Source organism: Panicum hallii, chromosome 7 (genome assembly GCF_002211085.1).
Source record: "Panicum hallii strain FIL2 chromosome 7, PHallii_v3.1, whole genome shotgun sequence".
Lineage (NCBI taxonomy): Eukaryota > Viridiplantae > Streptophyta > Magnoliopsida > Poales > Poaceae > Panicum > Panicum hallii.
The window spans coordinates 26,654,345-26,672,302 of NC_038048.1; positions in this window are offsets into that span (position 1 = coordinate 26,654,345).

Below are 17,958 nucleotides of genomic sequence, written 5' to 3' on the forward strand. Positions count from 1 at the left end.
CCAAGGTTGGCAGAGCGCTTGAATCGAGGTGGGGCACATCTTCGGCGGTGATTGCGGTGGCCAGCCGGTTGGTCAAGCGAGCACGAGAGGCTCGCCGGGCTGCTCTCTCTCTCTCTCTCTCTCTCTCTCTCTCTCTCTCTCTCTCTCTCTCTCTCGTGGCGTTGCCTCAAAGCTGGCAGCATGGTGTTCCTCCTCTGCAAGGTCGGCTCGCACTACAAGGTTGCGCTAAGGCGGGGAAGTTAGGTGCTGCGGCTGTCCAAGAGTTATTGCGGCGTATGGCAGCTCGAGAGGTTTCCATGGCCTGCTTGCTGCTGCACTGGTGATGGCGTGCGTCTATTGTTGTGTCCAGAGGAAGAAGAAGCTAATTAGCTTTTGGTCTGCATGCACAAACTGAGGAGACGAGGGGCCTTTTTGCAATATCCAAGTTATCATCCAGAAGCTAGCATGAGCACTACAGGAAGAAAAGGTGCATTAGCTTCCTAGCTTACGTGGGCTTCTATAGGGAGAGGGAGGATTGATTAGGATGACAACAGGAGGATTAGGAAATGAGTTGGCGCAAAGAAGGGAAAATGAAAGGAAACAATTTGTCTTGTCACATACGTAAGAATTAGTATTATTTTACGTGGCTTATTGTAACCGAGTTAATTGTTAAAAAAATTATTACGTTTTATTCCAGTGGTAAAAATCAGGATGTTACACGCAGCGCCCATGTTGACCGTGCGATCAGGACGGCGACCAGCTGAAGCCCACCAGCTCGAGGGGGAGCACGAGGAGGCGCCCACCAGGCATGGTGGCTTACCTTGCGATCAGGACAGCGACCAGAGCACCAGTCCAGGCGGCACGGGCCCGTGGGCCTTTGGTCGTCGCATCCAGAAACTGCCATTCCCGCCGCGCTTCCGACCGCCCACTAACATCGCTAAGTACACTGGGGAGATGAACCCCACTGTATGGTTGGAAGACTTCAGGCACGCCTATCAAGCCGAAGGAGTGGATGATGATTACTTCATCATCCAGTACCTCCCCATCTGTGTCAGGGAGTACATTCGAGCGTAGCCTGAATTCCTACCGCCCAACAGCACCCGTAGCTGGGCAGAGCTCAAATAGGTCTTCTTTGGGAATTCCCAGGTGACGTACGTGTGACCTGGAAACTCCCGGGATCTCAAGAGCTACAAATAGGAGCCTGGCGTCGTCTCTCCCTGACGTCGTCGATGTAGACATCATCAACGCATTCCTCTCTAGGACCACCTGCAAGTCCCTCATTCACAAGCTTGGCTGCCCGAAGCCGCGCACCACCCGCGAGCTCCTGGACATCGCCACAAGCCACGCCTCCGGGGAGGAGGCAGTTGGGGCGGTCTTCATCGATGGCCGGGCCAAGGGCAAGGCCAAGCGGTTGGATCAGGACGAGGACCCCTCCTCAAGGTAGAAGAAAAGGAAGAAGGACGACCGATGTCGCCTCAACACACCAACGGACAGGTTGAAAGAACGAACGGCATGGTCCTCCAGGGACTCAAGTCTCGCGTCTTCGAACAGCTCAAAAAGTTCGCTAGGTGCTGGGTCGGGGAACTCACAGCTGTTCCCTGGAGCTTGAGGACAACTCCCGATCAATCCATAGGGTTCACCCTATTCTTCCAAGCATACAGGTCGGAGGCTATGCTACCCTCCTGAAAGGATCTTAGTGATCCCTAGAGGGGGGTGAATAGGCGTATCTGAAAATTCCTGAAAAATCTTCGCAGCAGTTAAATCTTTCGGAATTTCCGACACTGTGTCGGAAGTTCCGATGGACCAGAACTTCGGACATTGCACCGGAGCTTTCAACAAATAGGAAAGTTCTTAAATGAAATTTAAAAACAAACTTGAAACTAAAGAATCTGTCTAAATCAAAGGTTGGGCACTGATACTAGGAGACTTTTGCAAGTGATCTTTGCAAGCACAACAACTTAAGTACGTAGATCGGGATAAAAAAGTTTTAGTTCAGCAAGAACTAAATAAATGCAATAAGCACAAGACACAAGACACAAGAGATTTGTTGCCGAAGTTCACTCCCACTAAGAAAACTACGTCTTCGTTGAGGTGCTCACAAAGATTCGGATCTTCTACTAACCTTTTACCTCAATCAACCATAAAGGAGAATTGAGTCACTTACTATGAAATCCACAAAGGATGGGTAATACAAACTTCCCGAGACGCACACACTCGAGAGAACGCTCAACCGGGTGACTCCAAACCGTCTCGAAGCAAGCTTCAAGAGTAACAAACGTGAGATGAAGATGCTTCAAGTGCTCTTGAGATGAACTTGGCTGCTGTCGGTACATTCAGACAGGGGTATCTCCTGCTAGGGTGTCCAGGCCCTTGGCATCTTACAATCCGTAATCTCCCCCTCGCCTTCTGGGTGACGTGGCATATGGCCCAGGCCTGACCACTGGGACCACGGTCTCCGGACCTTCCCCGAGCTTTAAGAAGTCTGGGGCCTCCGCACACCAAGGAGGGTAGGCGAGCTCCCGGGTTGCCCCCGCGGACTCGGACTCCCCAGGGGGTTTGAGGCCGCCGCGTGTGATGGCCGGACCATCACGGGCCTGACCGCTCTAGCCGGCCGCGGGGGCCCAGACCTCCCTCCCTCTGAGGAGGGGTTCGGTGCCGCCACGTGCGGCCCCTGCAGAGGGGCGGGGCTGGCCCTGCCATGTGCCTGTGGCTGGAGGCCCTCTGTGTGTCTCCAGCCCACCTACCGGCATTCAATGCGGTAGCTGGGCCGGGCGCACCCAAGTCAAAAAGAGCGGCCTGCCACTGGCACGCGGGGTAGGTATGCTGACACCACGGTAAGCCCGCCTGTTTCCAATGCGGCGCGTCGTGTCACCGTGTACAGCGCACCAGCGGCGTGCAGTCTCATCATGGCACCGCGCGCGGCGTAATGATGGGCTGTAACAAGAGAGCCGAGGCGTGCGCTACTACAGTGCGCGCAGAGGCGACGGTACGGTGGGTCAGCGCTGCCTCCTCGCTTCTTAGAATCGCACCCAACAGTGGCAGCACAGCACCACTGTTGGGTAACATTGACAGCGATCACTGTGCCTGCAGGACGGCACGCGACCGTATCCAGGTTGTGGATACGCACGCTATCTTCCCAACTGGGAAGGCTGCAACGAGGGGCTGCAGATGGAGATCTCCATATCACATAGAGTAGGCTCCTGTTGGCCGGGCCCACCTGTCGGGGTCCCGCACAGTGTAAGCACCTCCCTTGAACTATAAAAGGGAGAGTGTACTCATTAGAAGGCAAGTTTTTAGAGACACACGAACACAAGTTCCAAGCTTTGAGACACACAAGCTTGGGCTGCTTCCCACTCAGGCTCACACAATCAATACAACTCCCCAGTGGACGTAGGGTGTTACGCTCCGGCGGCCCGAACCACTCTAAAATCCTCGTGTCCTTCCTACGTTCATCTGTCCATCGATCAAGCGCTCCTAAGTCTCCTCCAAACCCATCCTTAACTAGGATTAGGCGGGTGCTTTCCGCCACCCGGCTGGAGATTTCCTCCGACATTTGGCGCGCCAGGTAGGGGGCTTAGGTTTGATTTGCGCTCGGTCGACCTACACGACCTCAATGGCGCAGGAAGATGGTCACAACGACCTCCTGTTGGGCGAGGAGGTGGCGTCCACGACGCCACATGTTTCCCGTCATCCAACATCCAGGGCGGCGCGAGCAGCTCCGCAACGCGCTGCGGCGCGGGCCTCAGTGGCCCAATCGGTGCCCCCACCGAATGGGCCGCTCATGGCAGCCAGGGAGTTGCTCCGCAATCCTCCTGGTGAGGCGGCCTCGCCCGATGCCCAGAGGCAATGGCGTGATGATGTCGACCGCCTCCTCAACCTGGCACAGGCTTCCCCGTGTTCCGCGGGGGGGTCTGCCCCCAGGCAACGCCGTCATCAGGGCGGCGCATCCGGCTCCGTGCACTCACCATCAGTAAGGAGTGCACGGACCGAGGACCTTCGGGCGGAGCTCAACCGTAGACGAGCGGGAGAGGACGCCCGTGTCTCCATTGAGCGGGTGCGTGGTCGCCGGCTTAGTATCGAGGGTCGGGACCTCGATGCTGAATTCACTGCGGTGGCTCCGGCCCCGCATGGACCTGCCCAGGCACCGGTGTCCGGGGTGGGCTGCGCCGCGCTCGCAGACCACCTTCGCGCGGTTGCCTGGCCGTCCATGTTTCGGCCACACCTGCCGGAGAAGTACGACGGGTCCTCCAACCCGTCAGAATTCCTGCAGGTCTACATCACCGCCATCACGGCGGCTGGAGGTAACGACGCCATCATGGCAAGTTACTTCCATGTAGCCTTGATCGGGCCAGCCCGGACCTGGCTCATGAACCTTACTCTGGGATCTATCTGATCCTGGGATGAGCTGTGCACACAATTCACGGCCAACTTTGCCAGTGCGTATCAGCAGCACGGAGTGGAGGCACACCTCCACGCCGTGAGGCAACAGCCCGGGGAAACCCTCCGGGCCTTTATCTCTCGCTTCACCAAGGTACGTGGAACTATCCCACGTATCTCCGATGCATCTATCATCATGGCCTTCCGATAGGGGGTCCGATACGAGAAGATGCTGGAGAAGCTGGCGACCCACCAGGTGGAAACAGTCACCACCTTGTTTGCTTTGGCGGACAAATGCGCCCGGGCTGCAGAAGGCCATGCATGGCACTCCGCAACCCAAGCAGGTCCCGCTCAGATGAGTGGACCCAGTGTTGCTGCCCCTGGCAGTGGCAAGAAAAAAAACAAGAAGACCCGTGGCTTTGACAAGTCGCGGATCGGGGGACCGGCCGTTGCTGCGGCAACGACCGGGAGGCAGAACCCCCATGGCACGCGCCCACGGCAACAGCGTACCGACCCCGGGTCGTGCCCTGTTCACCCTGGGGCTCGCTACAGTGCCACTGAGTGCCACGAGATCCAGAAGCTCGCAGAGCGCCTTAGCAAGAGGCGCGACCAAGCCTCAAGGGAAGGCACCTCCCCTCCGCGGCGGTCCGGCAAGGAGAAAGTCTCCGACGCTGATGCGGCCGTAGCTGAGAGGGAGTTGGGGTACCAGACCCCCAACAAAGACCTCAAGGGTCTCTTCCACCAGTCTGACTCCGAGTCCGGTGGCGACGAGCGCCGCAAGAAGCTGTACGTGATGTACGGCGGCAGTTCGGAGCTCGTCTCCCGGCGGGACGTCAAGACCCTCCGCCGAGAGGTCCTCTCGGTGAAGCCGGCAACGCCGAAGGCGGCGCCGCACCAGCGGTGGAAGAACACCACCATCTCCTTCGGGCCGTCGGATTGCCCGGAGAACATGGCGGGTGCAGGTGTGCTGCCGCTTGTCACGGCACCCACCATCGCCAACGTCCGCCTCCACCACGTGCTGATCGACGGGGGAGCAGGCCTCAGCGTCATCAGCTATGCGGCGTTCAAGCACCTACAGATCCCGAAGTCCAAGCTGGCTCCTTCGCGCCCATTCTCCGGAGTGGGCCCTGACCCGGTGTACCCGGTAGGGACCATCACCCTACCGGTTACATTTGGGACGGAGGACAACTTCCGCACCGAGAACGTGCAGTTCGAGGTTGCGGAGGTTAACCTCCCCTTCACCGCCATCATTGGCAGACCGGCCCCGTACTGGTTCATGGCCATTGCCCATTACGGGTATTTGGTCCTGAAGATGCCTTCTCCGGCAGGCGTCCTCACCATCCAGAGCGACCGGGCCGCTGCTGTAGTAGCGGTCGAGAAGCTCCACGCGCTGGCAACAGGGCTTGCCCTAGCAGCTGGCGCCCAGGGGTCCGACCCCTCGACCTCACGTGCCAAGGCTCTGGCCAAGACACCGAAGGTCCGACCGTCCGACACGGACGATGTTCCCGTGAAGACCGTCCAGGTCAGCGCGGAGACCTCCCAGACTACCCGCATCGGTGGGAATCTGGGAGAGAAATAGGAAAGCGCGCTCATCGCCTTCCTCCGGGCAAATGTTGATGTGTTCGCCTGGGAACCGTCACAAATGCCTGGGATCCCTAGGGAGGTGATTGAGCATCATCTGAAGATCCACCCCGATGCCAGGCCGGTCCGGCAGAAGCCGCGCAAGCAGTCCATCGAGGGGCAAAAATTCATCCGTGAAGAGGTCCGCAAGCTACTGCAGGCAGGTTTCGTCGAGGAGGTCTACCACCCAGTGTGGTTGGCCAACCCAGTCGTGGTCCCGAAGGCAAACGGGAAGCTTCGGATGTGCATCGACTACACCAATCTTAATAAGGCATGTCCAAAAGACCCTTACCCACTTCCACGCATAGACCAGATCGTAGACTCCACCTCCGGGTGTGATTTGCTGTCCTTCATAGATGCCTATTCTGGTTTTCATCAAATCAAAATGGCTAACGATGATAGGAAGCACACGGCTTTTGTAACAGTGGATGGTCTTTATTGTTATATAGTGATGCCTTATGGATTACTCAATGCTTTGCCCACCTTTGCTCGTGCAATGAACATCACTTTAGGTGACTTGGTTAGGGATATAGTTGAAGTGTATGTTGATGACATCATTGTCAAGACTAGAGAGTCAAATTCCCTCTTAGAAAATTTAGCTCAAGTCTTCGACAAGTTACGAGTGACCTCCACCAAGCTTAACCCCGAGAAATGCGTCTTCAGCGTGTCGGTGGGAAAGCTCCTCGGATTCTTGGTCTCCCACCGGGGGATCGAGGCCAACCCGGATAAGGTCAGGGCGATCGAGGCAATGAGGCCCCCTGCGCGCCTCAAGGACGTCCAAAGGTTGACGGGGTCCCTCGCAGCCCTCAGCCGCTTCATCTCGAGGCTGGCGGAGAGGGCACTTCCCTTCTTCAAACTTATGAGGGGGTCCGGTCCATTCACATGGACTGAAGAGGCAGAGCATGCCTTCCAGGAGATGAAGTAGTACCTTACCTCCTTGCCGGTCCTGGTTGCACCAGACCCAGAAGAGACACTGTTTCTTTATCTTGCAGCAACGACCGAAGTGATCAGCATGGTGTTGGTCACCGAGCGGTCCGAGCTTCTCCCGCAGGGGGGCCCGGCGGACCCTCCTGCAGGAGAAGGAGGTCCGGCCTCCACCTCTTCGGCAACCAGTCCTACTTCCGAGGATCCGGCCGGGTCCCGACCCGGACAAGAACCAAGCGACCTGGGGACCAATGGGACCCCAGCACAAGCTGAAGGATCCAGTCTGCCTGGCAGAGACAGGACAGTCCAGAAATCGGTCTACTACGTCAGCGAGGTCCTTCATGAGGCAAAGGCCAGGTATCCTGAGACGCATAAACTCCTTTATGCTATACTCGTAGCGTCCAGGAAACTCCGCCACTACTTTTAGGCCCACAAGATTGTGGTGGTTACCTCCTACCCATTGAGGGCCATCCTCCACAATTCCAACGCCACTGGCAACATCGCCAAGTGGGCAGCAGAGCTCGCTGAATTCTAGCTCGACTTCCAGCCACGCCACGCTGTCAAGAGTCAGGTTCTTGCTGACTTTGTCGCGGAATGGACGCCATCGCCGAGCGTCCCTGGGGGTCCGGGAGATGGCTCGGACCCCCCGCACATGGAGGTCAGGGCTCCGGTGTTCACCGGACCCCACTGGACCCTCTTCTTTGATGGGTCCGCCCGCAGCAAGAGGGCAGGGGCTGGTGTGATCCTCATTGACCCGCATGGCGAACAGGTGAAGTACATGGTGCACCTCGATTTTGAGGCCACCAACAACATGGCGGAGTACGAGGCCTTGATCTTCGGACTCATGGTGGCTCTATCCTTGGGGGTCCGGGAGCTCCTGGTCAAAGGGGACTCCCAACTCGTCATCAGGCAAGTCCGGGGGGAGTGTTGCTCCAACAACCCCCAGCTCGCAGCCTACCTCATTCACGTGAAGAGGCTAGAGAAGGACTTCGCTGTGCTGGAACTGCAACACGTTCCACGCGAGGGCAACTCAGCGGCTGATGCACTCTCCGCGAGCGCATCGACTTAGGCACTCGTGCCTGAGGGCGTCTTCCAGAGACGCCTGCTGAAGCCTTCCGCCCAGCCTGCCGACCTGGGCGAAGGGGGTCGGACTAGCACCTCGAAGCTAGCGGTCCCGGCGGTGCTCCATCCGTGGAGCCCGCCAAGGGTTGTGGACTCTCTTGAGGGTCCCGAAGTCCTCAGGGAGCTAAGCCCAAATTCTCAGGAAGGTCCCGATGCATGGATCTCTAAGGTCCGGGACTACCTGAAAGATAATTTCCTTCCTAAAGACCAAGCATCTGCTAAGCGCATTATCCGGATGGCTAAGCGGTACACAGTGGTAGAAGGGGATCTCTATCGCCGCGGCACCAATGGCATCCTCATGCGATGCATCACCTAGGAAGAGGGCCGCGACTTGCTCGCGGAGATCCATGGAGGCGAGTGCGGAAGTCATTCCTCATCCCGCACGCTGGTCGGTAAGGCCTTCCGGCATGGTTTTTACTGGCCGACAGCGCTCCAGGATGCAGCTGAGTTGGTAAGGTCCTGCAAAGCGTGCCAATTCCACGCAAAGCAGATACACACTCCAGCTCAGGTGCTGCAGATGATTCCTCCCTCTTGGCCTTTTGCCGTTTGGGGGTTGGATATCCTGGGACCTTTCCCTAGGGCCGTCGGCGGGTACCGGTACCTCTACGTCACCATTGATAAATTCACCAAGTGGCCGGAGGCAACCCCAGTGGTCAACATCACCAAGGCTTCCGAGTGTGCTGTGGGGAAACCGGACCACACCCAGCCGGGCAACAGGGGAAACCCCTTTCTTCCTGGTCTACGGGGCCGAAGCGTGCCTACCCCCGGAGATCACCATGGGCTCACTACGAGTCCAGTCTTTTGATGAGGATTTGCAGGAACAGCAGCATCGCCAAGACGTGGACCTCGTCGACGAGCGCAGATGGCGAGCAGCAGTCCGAAACGCACGGTACAACCAAGCGCTCCGGCGCTACCACCAACGGTTTGTGCGTTGTACGGAGCTCCGGGTCGGGGACCTAGTCCTAAGGCGGATCCTAAACCGAGAGGGCATGCACAAGCTCTCCCCCAGCTGGGAAGGGCCCTTCAAGGTATCAAAGGTGTGCCGACCCGGATCTGTTCGCCTGGCTACAGAGGAAGGCATGCAGCTACCCAATCCATGGAACATTGAGCACCTCCGTAAGTTCTACCCCTAGGACCTAGTTGAGAGGAAAATTTTCCTTTGTAATTGGTAGCCCCAACATGCGGATCAGGGCGGTGGAGGTCCGCCCTCGTAAACCCGGCCCCTGGCGTACATCGCACAACTTTTCTATACCAATTCGTTAAGGAAAAATTTATTTCTCAATGTGTCCTTGATATCTATGCAATTCTGTTTATCCCTATTTTCCGTCGCGCTAACCCCCCACGTGGTTTTTCGCGTCTATGTCGTTCAAAGGCCCTACCAAAGCTGCTACACTACGTCTCTGCCTGGGATCCCTGTCTCGCGGAAGAAAAGGAACCGGACACCCGGGAACTGGCTTCAGGGAGACGTGCTCGTTCTTTGCTGGGGTCCAGGGCTGTGTAGCCGCTTAGCCTGGTTCCGTACCCTAAGCCTACACGCCCTGCCCCCCTAGGACGAGTACCGTTGTACCTTGAACAATGGACCTGGGGGCCGGGACCCCTTAGATTCCCGGACTGTGGCTCCGGTGCTCTGACCCGTTATGCAACTTAGTAGGCCTTCGCTGGCCGGACCGGGACCTCGTGGGGACGTCTACTAAGCGTTGATCTGAGTCATGTGCAGGACCTCACTTTTATGGCAGCTAGTCCCAATCTATCGCGACTACCTCCCAGGGGGCCACGGGACCTCGGTGTACTCAACAGCACTTTACAGATCGATAACCGGGAAAACAGCTAAGTTTTTCGCACGAAATACTTGAAATACTGGCACTACTGCTCTGGTGGTCCGGAGGCGCTCCCGCTTTCTGCAGGTTCGGGACGGCGCCGGAGGCGGGCCGCGACCATGTCCACTACCTCCAGGACCCCTTCTCGCGCGGCGGCCGCTGTTGTCCGGAGGGGTCTGACCAGGACTGGAGTCAGTTGGATGGCGGGGTCGTGGCTCTGGAAGCTGGTGAGGATGTACTCTGCCGTTCCCCAAGCAACTTCTCGCCCTTCTATCTCCAGGAGGTCCTGTATGCCGGCCTCCACGTCCCGCAGCCGCGCGGCGGTGGAGTCCAGAACCTGGAGGGCGGTGCCAAGTGGCGAAGGAGCCTCTGACACCCGGATGGGGTTGGCACTGAGTCCTTCCAGCAGAGGGTTCACTGCACCGACCCATCTTGCGATTCGGTCGACGCTGGCGCTTCGCTCCGCCAGGAGCTCCTCCACTTTGGCCTCCCTCTTCCGGAGGGCCGCCTCCCGCTCCTGGAGCCTCTGTGTCACGGCTGCCAGCTCCTCCTCCAAGGCCTCCTCCCGCTCTTGGAGCCTCCGTGTCCCGGCTGCCAGCTCCGCCTCCATGGCCTCTTCCCGCTTCTGGAGCTCTTGGAGCCGGGCCGTCTCCTCCACTTCGCGGGCGGCTAGCCACTCTTCTTTCTTCGCCGCGGCTGCCGCTAGCGCTGCGACAGAGGCCTCGTGCGCCTCGACCGCTTCCGACGCCTTCTTGACCTGGTCGGCCAGCTCCCGGGCGGTCCGCTCCCTGTCCGCTGCCGCCCGCATCCTCTCCTCCGCCGCGATGTGCCGCCTAAGGGCTTCCGCTTCCCGTCGGACTGTTGCCGCCTCCCGAACACGAGCATCTTGCAATTGCTCTTGCAGGAACTCGCGCTCCAGCAGGAGCTTGGCGCGCTCGTCGGCATGGCGGGCGGTGGCGGACTTGATGCGGTCCCCTAGGCGGTGCTCCCAGTCGAAGAGCCGGAGGTCCTCCGCCTCCAGCTTCTCCCACTCCCGGCGCATGCCAGCCTCCAGCTCCTGCAGGACTTGCTGGCATTTGGCTATGAGTCGGGGGAGGGGGATCTCCACTGGGCTCGGGAGGAGGCACCTTCCCAGCACCACCTCCAGTTCTTCCTCCTCCGTCGGTGGTGTGGCGGTGTTGGCGACCTCAGCGGCCTCCGGTGCCGCTGCCTCTGGCTCCGCAGCCTCCGATGCTGCTGCCTCCGCTGCGGCAGCGGCCCCCTCTGTTGCTGGCTCAGTCGGAGGGGGCCCGGCCTCGACGCTTGGTGCTGCTGCCGGTGTCTCGGTCGCCGCAGCGGGACTGGCGGCCCCCTCCTCTTGGGGGGCGACTTCGGGCTATAGCGGTGTGGTGGCCTCCGGCTCCGGACCCCTAGGTCCGGAGGCTTCTGGAGCTGACCCTGGCGGAGGCCCTACTGGGGCCGACGCCGAGGACTCCGGCGCTGGCTGGGGGCCGGGTCCCCCAGTTGGAGCATCTGAAAATTGGGGCCTGCCGTACCACCATTATGGTCAAGACCCAGAAGCTAAGAGGGATAATGAAAAACTCTTAGAAGACTGCTTACGTGTAGTCGTACCACTCCTATCTGCCCCGGGCTGCGGGGGGGCCTTCCTCCCTGCTGATGACCCCTCGGACCTCTGGCGGGTGTCCCCAGCCACCGGCGCTTCTGGTGGCGGTTTATGGGTCTGTGGCCTGGGCTCGGTTGGAGGTGGTGGTGTCGCCGGACGCCGTGCTGGTGGTGGTGGTGGAGGAGTCTGCTGCCTCGGAGGAGGCCGTCATGCTTCTTCCGGTCTCCTCTCCGACCGCTGCTGTCGTGGTGGAGATGGTGGAGCTCCGCTCTGCTCCTCCGCCCCTACCGTCCTCGGGCGCTTGGGCGCCGGCTCCCCCACTAAGGAGCCGTCACCACGCTGGAGCCTTTCGGACTTACTCCCTTCAGCTTGACTGCTTCGCGCGGGTGCCGCCCCCTGAGCCTCGTCGCTCTTTTTGGCCGAGGCAGCACCCGCATAGTCCTTCTCCCGGTGCTCTGGCACCGGCACCCTCTCCTTCCCTTTCCCGCTGGGGGCCGGACCTCTGGGATTTGGCCCCTCGGGACCTCCGCTGGTACGCTGCTGGCGGTCCGGTGTGGCGCCAGGGATCTTGAGCCCACGATTGGGGTCGCCTCCCAGTTGCCGGACCGCCAGGCCGCCCTCGTCCAGGGTCGGCATCGACGCCAGGACTGATGTCCGCAACGCCTGGTCCTCGCACAGGGCCTTGACCCCACTCGGGAGGACCAGGGACTCTAGGATGAACGCCTCACCGGTCATCGCCCGGAGCGCCACCTCCAGTTCCGTCCTGGTGAAGTTGCCGCCTGGCCCGCGCGCGATCCTGTAGCAGTCATTTAGCCCTGTGTACACATAGGCCATCCAGGACCGCTGCTGCAGGGGAGTGATTCGCCGCTTCAAGAAGTCACCCAGCACCATCATGGATGTCAGGCCGCTCCTCGCCAGCTTCTTGATCCGATCCAGGATCGGGTCGAGCTCCGCTGGGATCGTCGGCCTGGCCTTCCAGGTACTCCGGTCACTTTGGGGGGCCTCCGTTGGCAGCTCCAGGTGGTCGTGGGGGTCGGCCACCGCGATGACCCAACCTTCACGCCAGTCCTCCCACTTGGAGCTGGAGAAGGCGCCAATGTAGGAGCTCGCCATCCCGTGCCGGAGCTGGAAGTAATAAGCGCCGATGTCACTGTGCTTTGCCCTTCCAGTTCCGACCAGGGCGTAGAAGTGTTTGAAGATGGTGGTGCAGGGGCGCACCCCCACGAACATCTCCATGAAGTGGGCGAAGACCGCCGCGAGGAGGATGGAGTGGGGGGTGAGATGATGAAGTTGAAGGCCGAACTCCTCTAGGAGCAGGAGGAAGAAGGAGGAGAACGGAGGGACCAACCCGCACATAATGTACGAGTTGAAGAGAACGAACTCCCTGGCGGCAAGGTCGTCGAGGGGAATCCTGCCGGCCCTGATCTTCCCAGCCAACACCGGTGCAGTCCATCCAAGGAGGCGCCACACTGAGTCCAGCTGAGCCTGGCTTTGGAAGCGGCGCGGGAAGGGAAGCGAGGACATGGCGACGGCGAAGAGATCGCAAAGGGGTAGGGAAGAGAAGGAAGCCGAGCGCAAGGAGGCAGATCGCAGGAAGGGATGCGGAGATGAAGAGGCGCTACAGCGTCTGTTGTTGGCAAGAGCGAAAAGGTAGCCGTTCCCTTCGGCGCCTACCTTTTATGACAAAAGCTGTTGCCCTCTGGCGCTCTGCGATGACCAAGGAGATGCCGAACGGTTTCCTGCACCAGGCCCCCTCCTCTCACCCAATGACCGATGGGCCCGGGCCCACCGGCCAGAGGCGTGACCGCAAGATGGAAGGGGAAAAGGCTGAATCCGAACCGCCCGAGCCGCAGAACGGGCTCGAATAAAACAAGAATCTGAACCGCCTGACGCGCACGGCGCGGGCGGGGGACGGGCCCCTCGGGGATCCCGCTTTGGGTGAAAGGACGTCCGTGCCCTTACCCGGCGGGAACGAACTGTCCACCCGGCGCGATGCTGGGATTTGGCCCCACCTGCGGGTTCGTCCCTCTCCCGAGGTGGGCTCGGGGGCCTCTGTCGGTACATTCAGACAGGGGTACCTCCTGCTAGGGTGTCCAGGCCCTTGGCATCTTACAATCCGTAATCTCCCCCTCGCCTTCTAGGTGACATGGCATACGGCCCGGGCCTGACCGCTGGGACCACGGTCTCCGGACCTTCCCCGAGCTTTAAGAAGTCCGGGGCCTCCGCACACCAAGGAGGGCAGGCGAGCTCCCCGGGTTGCCCCCGCGGACTCGGACTCCCCAGGGGGTCCGGGGCCGCCGCGTGTAATGGCCAGACCATCACGGGCCTGACCGCTCTAGCCGGCCGCGGGGGCCCGGACCTCCCTCCCTCTGGGGAGGGGTCCGGTGCCGCCACGTGCGGCCCCTGCAGAGGGGCGGGGCCGGGAGCACCCAAGTCAAAAAGAGCGGCCTGCCACTGGCACACGGGGCAGGTATGCTGACACCACGGTAAGCCCGCCTATTTCCAAGGCGGCGGGTCGTGTCACCGTGTACAGCGCACCAGCGGCATGCAGTCCCGTCACGGTGCCGCGCGCGGCGTAATGATGGGCTATAACAAGAGAGCCGAGGCGTGCGCTACTATAGTGCGCGCAGAGACGACGGTACGGCGGGTCAGTGCTGCCTCCTCGCCTGTCAGAATCGCACCCAACAGTGGCAGCACAACACCACTGTTGGGTAACATTGACAGCGGTCACTGTGCCTGCAGGACGGCACGCGACCGTATCCAGGTTGTGGATACGCACGCTATCTTCCCAGCTGGGAAGGCTGCAACGAGGGGCTGGAGATGGAGATCTCCATATCACATAGAGTAGGCTCCTGTTGGCCGGGTCCACTTGTCGGGGTCCCGCACAGTGTAAGCACCTCCCTTGAACTATAAAAGGGAGAGTGTTCTCGTTAGAAGGCAAGTTTTTAGAGACACACGAACACAAGTTCCAAGCTTTGAGACACACAAGCTTCGGCTGCTTCCCACTCAGGCTCACACAATCAATACAACTCCCCAGTGGATGTAGGGTGTTACGCTCCAGCGGCCCGAACAACTCTAAAATCCTCGTGTCCTTCCTGCGTTCATCTGTCCACCGATCAAGCGCTCCTAAGTCTCCTCCAAACCCATCCTTAACTAGGATTAGGCGGGTGCTTTCCGCCACCCGGCTGGAGATTTTCTCCGACAGCTGCCTTCTCACTCAAAAGCTCAAGTCTCACACCTCAATCTTGCTCTCACCAGAGCCGTAACTCAAATCAACTTAAGGATTAGCTTTTGGAGGGATTTGGGAAGTTGAGTGAGTGTTCTTGGAGGTGTTCTTTGCGTGGAGGTCAGCAGCAAATGAAGGAGGGGCTGAGGGAGTATAAATACCCGAGCCCCAAAAACTAGCTGTTAGTGGGCTGGTTAAGTGATTGTCGGAACTTCCGACCCTATTAAAAACAGCCGGCCGAGGACCCCCTTTCGGAACTATCAAGCAACTTCCGGCAGGGGTTGGAACTTCCGACCCATCGTTGAAACTTCCGACACACACTGAGATAGTAAGAAAACTACACAAATGTATGATTTTATGTCTCTCTTGGGTAGTTTGCATCTCAATTAAGCATTTTGACATCTTGAAGCTATCCATTCGCATCTTTCTTAATAGTACGATATTTCCTATACTCAAATTCAAAATAGAAAATAAATAAAGATCTTCTTTTGAGCTCCATCACTGTCTATCAAGTAGATTGGCATCTTTTATTGCAAATATTTTATTTTATTTTATTTTAACTTGTTCATAGCTTGATAAACACATTAGCTCCTTAATTATGCATGTCATCAACACTAGAACACACTTATGAGGCCAAATGCACTTTCACCTCTGACTTAGATTATGGCGCCCCAAGGGTCAAAGCCTTTGACCCCAACCAAGCCGCAGAAGCTCAGCAGGATGCGGCCGACCTGATTGGAGGAGGCACAACAGACGGCCCTAGTTCGCTCTGCCTACTACCAACAAACCCTTTGCAGGTACCATGAGAGGAAGGTCCGCGAAAGAACCCTCGAAGTTGGCGATTTGGTGCTGTGGAGGACGTAGTCGACCAAGGATAAGTACAAGCTCACTCCGCCCTAGGAAGGATCGTACATGATTGTGGAGGTGGTCCGACCAGGCACCTACCAACTGAAGGACAGCGACAGCAACATCCTCACCAACACTTGGAATATCGAACAGTTACATTGCTCCTTCCCCTAAATTCAGTCCCTTCACATTCTTTCTTTCAAATGCTTGCTCCTACAATACCCGGGCCCGGGCACTCTCGGCCCAGGTCGCTCGGAGACCGCATAGGGGTACACCACCAAGTGACTCTTACCCCTCTTTCCTTTTTGTAAATGATGCACAGAAAGGCAACTTTTTTCGCCCAAGCGAAAGGGTGACCCGTTCTCTCGACACGACCTAAGTGATGTTTGTTGGGCCACCGGACCTACCGAACCCTCGTCACAACCTATGGTAAACTAGCAGCTGACGCCACTCGGGCCAGCCCAAGCTACACGCTGCAGCCTACGATTAACGAGTAGGTTCAAAAGGACAAGTGTGTATGTAGAAATCACTCCAGGAAACAAAGAGATATGGGCGGGCCCAACTTCCCAAAAACAATAAAAGGAAAGCGATTACAAGCACTTGGATCATTCACTCGGGGGCCTTCAAGACCCTTGCACAAACTGCTCTAGAAAAGAAAGCTAACTACGTGACAAATGCGTTTTATTGTGGCACCCCATCCGTGTTGGCTGACGATATGGACGAGAGGGGCCGTGCTGCAGGGTCAACTGGAGGAGCCCCCTAGCTAGGGGCCAGTGCTGTCGGGGCGGTGCTCGACCCGGCTTCTGTTGCTTGGACGCCGCTGCTGCCCAGGGCCATTTCCCTCTCTACACGGTGAGCTACGTTCACCCACTCCTCGATGGTAGCCTCCGCAATCGCCGTCACGACCGGCACCAAGCTCTCTCCGAGTTCACGGAGCTGGTCGAAGGCCCACCACGACCGCAACACGAGCACAAAAAATGAGGCAACGCGCCAACCTCTCAGGTAAGTCTCAATGTGCCACATCCCTAGGCAATAATCGCATTTAATCATTCGATTCATGAAAAACATTAAAACTGCCAAAACAAAAATGGTGTAGCCGATAAAAGTGTGCTAATGGATCCCGATTCGGGAACCCGACCAAGCGAGGTTCAAAGGCCGGTCCACGGAGGACTTGAGGCCGCCTCATGTCAAACGGAGCTAGGGGAGAAAGCGCAGATGAGCCCCAGTGGCCCTCGCCTGACCTGCTTAGGCAGCGATTCGAGTTATCTCAACCTTCTCATCCGATCCGGACCTCGAGCCATGCTCACAGAATCTCCATCGAGGAGAGATCAGTAGACCACCTAAGTCGGTCGGACGAGTCGGGCATCTACCGGGAGGTGGGTCGCGGAGCAGTGGAATGCCACCTACGGGCTATGCCAACCCTATCACGAACGATGGACCCGGATACCACTTGGACGCCTGAAATTATGCTCGGGCACACCCGTTAGGAGCTCACCAAGCCCGTCATATGAGCCATCGAGGCAAGTGATGCCGGTTCAACCCCTCCGATCATGGAGACCGCAGAAGGGGCCACCTCCACGCATATACGCACAAGATGCCGTCGACCCGACCGTCCTTCTTCATAGCAAAGGTGCGGCGAGTCGGGGCACCGCATTTCCACTCGGAAAAGATGACAAAATTCCACCCCTGACCAGACTCATGGACGGGCGTGCCAAATACAATACACCCTGGGATAAACGCGCTTTATTCCTAGTGAATAAGTATTACAAAGTACAATCAGCCCACGGCCGTTACAAAGTACAAAAAACCAGTTACCACCACCAGGTTGGTAATGCTGGTAACCTTGGGAGGGCTGCTCCAAGTACAGGAAGACTGGAAGGAACATCTTCCTCGCAAGTCTTCTTCTTGCACCCCCCTCCCTCAAGGACGCCTAGCCAGGGGACGACGCCGAGCAGTCCATCTGCCGCCAACTGAATACCCACGCCGCCTCAGGCAGGCCTCATGATACCGCGTCGAAAGTAGATGGCTGCTGCCGCTGCAGCGTCTTCATTTTGTGGATAGACAAGAGCAAACCCCAATTGATCCACGGTCATAAAGGGTAACCCATCGCATGTTGTGCCTCCCTGCGACTTGGACAACACGATGCGACTACTCACTTAGAGCTAAAACATGGCGCGGTGAGAATAGCGCCTTCGCGATTAAACAAATCACAAAGCCGCTCGGGGGCCTCTAACGGGTCAAGGGACTCGGGGTTCCCAGCAGGCCCACTTCCTGCTGGCACTCTGGATGGCCTAAGACCACATGTGGATCAAACAGGTGCCCTCCTGGGCCGTGACTTTCTCCAGGACGTCCAGGCCAATAGTCCCGACCGGCCTGCCGGTCGTCTAGAGGCTCGGCCCGCATCCCCGACTAAGGGGACGACCAAGGCCTAGGTCTGTACTATG